This window comes from Clupea harengus, chromosome 15, assembly GCF_900700415.2.
Source record: "Clupea harengus chromosome 15, Ch_v2.0.2, whole genome shotgun sequence".
NCBI classification, from domain to species: Eukaryota; Metazoa; Chordata; class Actinopteri; order Clupeiformes; family Clupeidae; genus Clupea; species Clupea harengus.
The window spans coordinates 19,751,599-19,758,428 of record NC_045166.1 but is presented as its reverse complement, the minus strand read 5'-3'; positions in this window follow the sequence as shown (position 1 = coordinate 19,758,428).

Sequence of the window (6,830 nt, the reverse complement as noted above, 5' to 3'; positions counted from 1 at the left end):
TCACCTTTATCCCCCCGCCCCAGTATCCCTTTTTTAATCATTCTCTCTTATCCAAGCGGTTTTACAAATGATTTCAGCACCTCACCATTAAGGAGAGGAAGACTCATTAAAATCGCACCTGTTCTCTCTATCTTCTCCCTCTCTCCACCACTCCTCCCTCCCTCACTCTCTCTCTCTTTCTTACTCCCTCTCTTTCTCGTTCTCCCTCTATCTATCTCTCTCTTTCATTCTCTCTCCTTCTCTCCCACTCCCTCCTCTCTCTCTCTCATCCCATCCTCCCCCCTTACCCAACCTTGACTAAGATCAGCTGTTTGCTCTCTGTTGCTGCACAACAAAAGAACCTCGTAAAAGAACACATGTGAAGGTCTGAGAACTACAGAGTAGTAGAAAGCAGAAAAATACTCCTCTCTTCCTTCCTCCCTCACTCTCTCTCTCTCTCTCTCTCTCTCTCTCTCTGCTCACCCCTCTCACGAGAGACCACACTCAGAATGAAACTAATCCTGTGACTACTGCCTCCCAGGCCATGCCAGGGGGTTTAGGATTAACAGACCAGTAGCTGCTCTGACCCCCGGTGCTGTCCCCTAGAGGCCACTGCCTGTCATGACAGCCTCCAGGTGTCTACCTTACATTTACATTTACATTTAGTCATTTAGCAGACGCTTTTGTCCAAAGCGACGTACAATGGAGAGAACAGTCAAGCTAGAATTATGTATACATGCATGTGTGTTATGTAGAATTATGTAGAATTATGTGGAGGATACCACTCCTTAGTTTCACACTCAAACTCAGCCTTTTGTTTCCTTTCAACAACATATTGCACTTTTTTTCCAATAATCCTTATTAATGACTCCTCCATCACTATCACTTTCATAATCATTAAGTTCTTCCAACATGTTAAAACCAAACCTGATGTAGCAGGTAGGTCTCTACATTTCAGTGGGCTCTCTAAATCCGTCCACTCCAGGCTCTCTCTCTCTCTCTCTCTCTCTCTCTCTCTCTCTCTCTCTCTCTATGTATATATATATATATATATATATATATATATATATATATATATATATGTATGTATGTATGTATGTATGTATGTATGTATGTATGTATGTATGTAGTATGTATGTATGTATGTATGTATGTATGTATGTATGTATGTATGTATGTATGTATACTATACTAGATAACCATATACTATACATGTATACATATACTATACATATACGGTATTTCACCCTCAACACAGATCCATCCTCATCCATATAACACAAGTGGGTGGGTCATATATCTTAATGCATGAAACTGAGAGACAATGCGATAATGTAAGAGGACACCCCACATTGGAAAATAATGTATCTGAGTTCTTTTATATCAGGAGAGAGTGGTGGATCAAGCTGCCTCGATGTGTATTTATAACACAGATTATTACGGCGCACTGTGAGACATAACCAGACCTGACAGGCTGGGACGTGGCGAGGACCGTGCTCGGCCATTGCCAGGACTCTGAGCTGCCGGTTATGGTCCTGTGGTTCCTGCTTTAATAAATAGAGAAAAATGAGAGGTTTGGCAAGAGGAGAGAAACAGTCATCTATGGGAAAGGACACACATGTATGCTGACATGCACACACACACGCACTCACATACACACATACGCACTCACACACACACACACACATACTTGCGCATATGTGTGTACGCACACACACACACACACACACACACACACACACACACATATACACATGCAGACACACACACACACACACATACTTGCACATATGCATGTACACACACACACACACACACACACACACACACACACACACACACACACACACATACACATACACACACACATACACATACACACACACACACACACTCATAAGCGGTATTACTGCTACTTTGGGCTGAGTGCAGACACCACAGACCTGCCCACACTCTCACATCAAACAAAAAGAACGGATGAAGAAAGACAGAAGAAGACGCATAAAAATAGAAAAAAGGAGGGGGAGAGCGAGAGAAGGGTTCTCTAGTGTGTACTAATGGGAGATTAAAGAGATCGGCACCCACCCCGCCGTGGAACCTTCAGGGGAACACTGTGGAACAGTGCGAGGATGGTGCTCAAACAGGAAATTACATTTCCTCACGAGTGGGGGGTTTTTCTCTCCTTTTACCTCTTTCTCATTCTTCCTTTTCTCTTTTTCCTCCACAATTCAGCAAAACCTCCCACATGGACCTGAAGGGAATGCCTTCGCCACTAACACACACACACACACACACACACACACACACACAAAATCACTTATACACACACCCACGAACATACAATTGCTGCACATGTATGTGCACGCACGCACACACACACACACTAACAAAGTCCTCAATTAAACTCCTTACCCACACATCAGCCCACCCCACCCTGCAGTCCTGATATATTCCCACTTCACACACACCTCCAAACCACACACACACACACACACACACACACACACACACACACACACACACAGACTAGTAAAGCATGCTACTTCCTCATTCCTGCCACCACTAAGCTGTGCAGCCCAAACACATGTCGGGGGCCGGTACTGTGTAACCTCTGAGAGATGGTTGCTGTCTGTTGAAAGAGGTTTGGCCTCAAGAAGCTCTGGATGGAGACATGGCGCCTCTGAAGTCTGCAGTGATGATAACAGCTCCGCTCACAATGTTCATGCAGCCTAACACACACACACACACACACACACACACTCACGAACACAAACACACACCCAAGAACACATACACACACATGCTCTCTCTCTCTCTCTCTCTCTCTCTCTCTCTCTTTCTTACACACACATGCACACACACAAAAGACACGCATGCACACACACACACAAAACACATGCACGTAGACACAAAACACAAGCAAGCACACACACACACACAGACACACTCAAGAGTCAAACTCTCAAACTCAACTAATAAATAACACTGAGAAATTCAGAACTTGACAAAATGAGCTATTCTTTATCTTCCTGTTAATGATATCCTACTACCACTAAGATCACCACGTCTGTAGGTACATTGTTCTGAACTTCACACTTGAATTTCATGATACAACATGCAAGTAATGATCTTGAAATGATTCCGATAATATACTGTATATATTTATATATATATGTGTGTGTGTGTGTGTGTGTATGCGTGTGTGTAGACAATTGTGTGAAATATGGGATACATGGGATATATCATGTGTATATATAGATATATATCAAGTTCTTTATATTCTGGCACAGGGATGAAAAAATCAAGTGTAATTTAATCAAGAAAGTAGAAGATCAATAATCATAGAAATCTCTTATTTGGACATTTTGGAAAATTAAGGGAAATTGCTAATGATTGTTCATAAACAACTTTTGAAGAATGCAAAAGAATAGGTATCAGATCACCAAACTATAACTAACTAACTACAACATTAAGTATTATGCACCAAATTACCATAATGTACAACAGTAATTAAAAAAAAATTACACAATTGTAATTGTAATTACACAAGTAACTATATGGCTAAATGTTTTCCTTTATCATAGTAGACCTATTTATAAGCTAAGCTAATAAAATAAAGAACTGTGCAAATGTGAAGCCCTTATACCAATAAGTTAATGTAACATTTGTTATAAACAATTTACACATTCGTGTGTTTCATAGTGGATTGCTATTCCTATTGTGAAATGGGTCACATTTTCTTCATGTATTACGCAACAGTTTAATTCAAAGTATGTGTGACTGTCAATGTTTGGCGTTATGCTCCATCACTAAAGAAAAGCCGGTAGACTACTGTAGAGTGTGTACTCGACGCCTAAACGCAGGACATTTGCAGGTTGTGCTGACCTACACCGTATGTATTTTTCTCTTAACCCATTTGTTGCGCTCAGAGCGGAAATCCAAGCAAAACAAGGAGCTCGTCACGGAGCGGTTCGGTGTGTCGGCGTCGGAGTTGTCGCCCCATAAAGTCTCGCGTAAATACAGTAAATATATCAGTGGATATGAGGCACGTCACAGACACAGCGTATTTGAGCGGGAGATTAATTTTATGAATTAGCTTATGGGTCACGATTGGTTTAGCAAGTGGTTTCACTTGGGCGAGGCGGCTGCGGATGGGTGAATTTCACCCTGTGAATGTAGACCATACCAGATAGACCTCACCTGATAGGGCAGATCGTGTCCTGGCCCGCTTCCCACACCCCCTCCCCACTTAAGGGTGTTTCTGTAAAATCATTTTTGACAGGAGTCACACAGAGGTGGTTGCGCAGGCTCGCTCGCTACGGGAGATGCACAGAGCAGGAGGTGCGTGCTGTTTTACACCATTTCAGAATCCGTCTGCCCACGCTGCTCTGTGCAGACGGCATCTCTCTTTTTTTTCTTCCCTACTCTCTCCCTCTCTCTCTTTCTTTTTTACCCTCCTGTGTACCCGCGTTCCTCGCACTGCCACTTCCGCTATAAAATGCGCTGGCCGGCTGCCACCAGCCCATTAGCACTCGCGAAATAACTGTTAACAATATGGTACCCAGACCCAGCGCCCAGATCCAGCCGTGCCAGAGGTTACCGGCCAACACCGGGCCCAAGCCTCTGCCGTCAGTAAACAAACGCATTATACACATGACTTCACGCCCTGCGCGTATGAAGTGTTCGTTAATTTAACCGCAGGACATTTAGTTGCCCTTAACGGGAAACCGGCGAGCCAGACCCAGACGGCCTGGTCTTCTTATATTATAACTGCCATTGCAACACTGATCGTTTTTTTAATGTCCGAGGAGGCAGACATAGGGTTGTACAATACCCTCCTAGTCGCATTGGCTGTTCTGTCGCCTACGGCAAGCTGAGAGACATAATTAGTTTTTTTTTTTTTATTCGACTGTTGTGTTTTAGCTGTTAATTAAGCACAAATGAGAAAAAGAGATGTAATTACACATTCTCAGGCATGCATTAATTGCGCACTTCGGGCCTAGAAAAATCAAACAACACAACACTCCCCCCCACCCCCCACCCCCGCTCCCCACCAACAAACACCTTCAAAGTGGAATAATTTGGGGAGAGCGCGTCCCAGTTCATGTTTTTTCTGCCTTGCATCTGCAAGTATCTAACATGATTAGCTATCGGCCGGGCACATTCTCCCAGCGTCAGGGGAGAGCTTTTCCCCGCATAGGAATGTAAAGTCTGACAGAGTTCCTCAACAAGCGACGCCGCTTCAAGCATAATTGCTCCACACCGACTCATATCAACACAGATATGAGAGGTTTGACCTATAATTGGCCGCTTGATTTTTGGAGAGTAGCCGAAGCTATGTCTTGTGTGTTCATTGGGGAGATGTTCTTCATTCTCAAGAGAGACGCAAAGCAGCACGGCACCATTGACTCACTTACTTTTCCCGCTTCAAAGTTTGTGACTAAATATACTCTTTTAATGAATTACCCTCACACATGGGAAGCACACTGACAAGCTCGTACGTGCCTGTTTGCGTGCTTTCTCACGGTCAATAATTATCTTTGCACATTAAATCAGTCTATTCGTTACATGTTTCTTTACAATTAAATATGACGAATAATTCGACGTATAGTACTTGGCCCAAAGCTACACATTATAGGTTATTTCGAATACAAAATGACCTTCTCTTTTAAATTTACCAGTAACACAAAACACATTCTTGATAAAGGTCTGCTGAAGGCAAAAACAATCTGGTTTTTTTTTTTGTTGTCACACAGAGGATGCTTGTGCGGTATTTTAAATTCGAATAATCTCATTTTAATTAGAGCTAGTAATGAGAGATCCATTTCACGATTGATAATTAGAGCGTATTGGCCTAATGCTTTGTTCGCCTGGCACTGGAAATCGGTCCGACAGCTGGTGTCGCCAAACGTGGCGAAGCCCGGTGGTCCCGGCCTAACCTGGCAGAACTGAACCGGTTGCTAGGATGCTTTATGCACATATGGATCATGCAAAGCGAACGATCCATAGCGTCTCACCGACTCTCGGGGATCGGTGTATCATATCAACAGCAGATGGCATAGCGGACCTTTGGGCGGCACTATCCTAAATGTTAAATGATAAATCATTTGTAAAAATAACACGTCAACACTCAACATTAGTCGACTTTGTGGAATAGCTGTATAGTATGTCCACAATCAGCCATGTTGATGAACTTCAATAGGTGAAACATGATAAATATACCGACAGTTGAAATGAACAATCCTTCAAGAAACTTTGAGTTCTGGATAAATGCTCTATAAATGAAAGGTATGCCCCCTGCGTTTTTGGTTGCCTTAAATAAAATGAAGTTATTTATCTGACGGACCAAGTGTGCTAATTAAACGGTATATCAACTCTGGCATTGAGAAACCTGTATGATGAAATATACATAATTTTAGCAATGTTTTTCACGACATTGAGCATGTTCGATTTTAGTAATATAGTCTTATTTTGAACATAAAAAAAAATAAGAATAAGCAGTTTACCATTACATTATGATTGTGCCTAATGAGATAGTATAATCATGTAATTAAATTGGCTTAGATTATTTCTAGGATGTAGCCTACTACATTAAACACCTATGTAGACTATTGTAGAATTAATATTTGATGTCAAGAAGTGAAATCTGGACTTATTTCGAATGAAATTAAATTACAAGTCATATGGCTTTTTTTCATTAAAGAAAATAACAGGGCCAATTTGATTGGCAGATAAATACTGTAATAAGATGATAAATGTATATGTGTTTCCATTACACAATTTTGAAATAAAAATGTAGCCAACAGAAAAGCCCACATCTAAGTAAAGAAACGGAATTTCCAGTTTCCTAA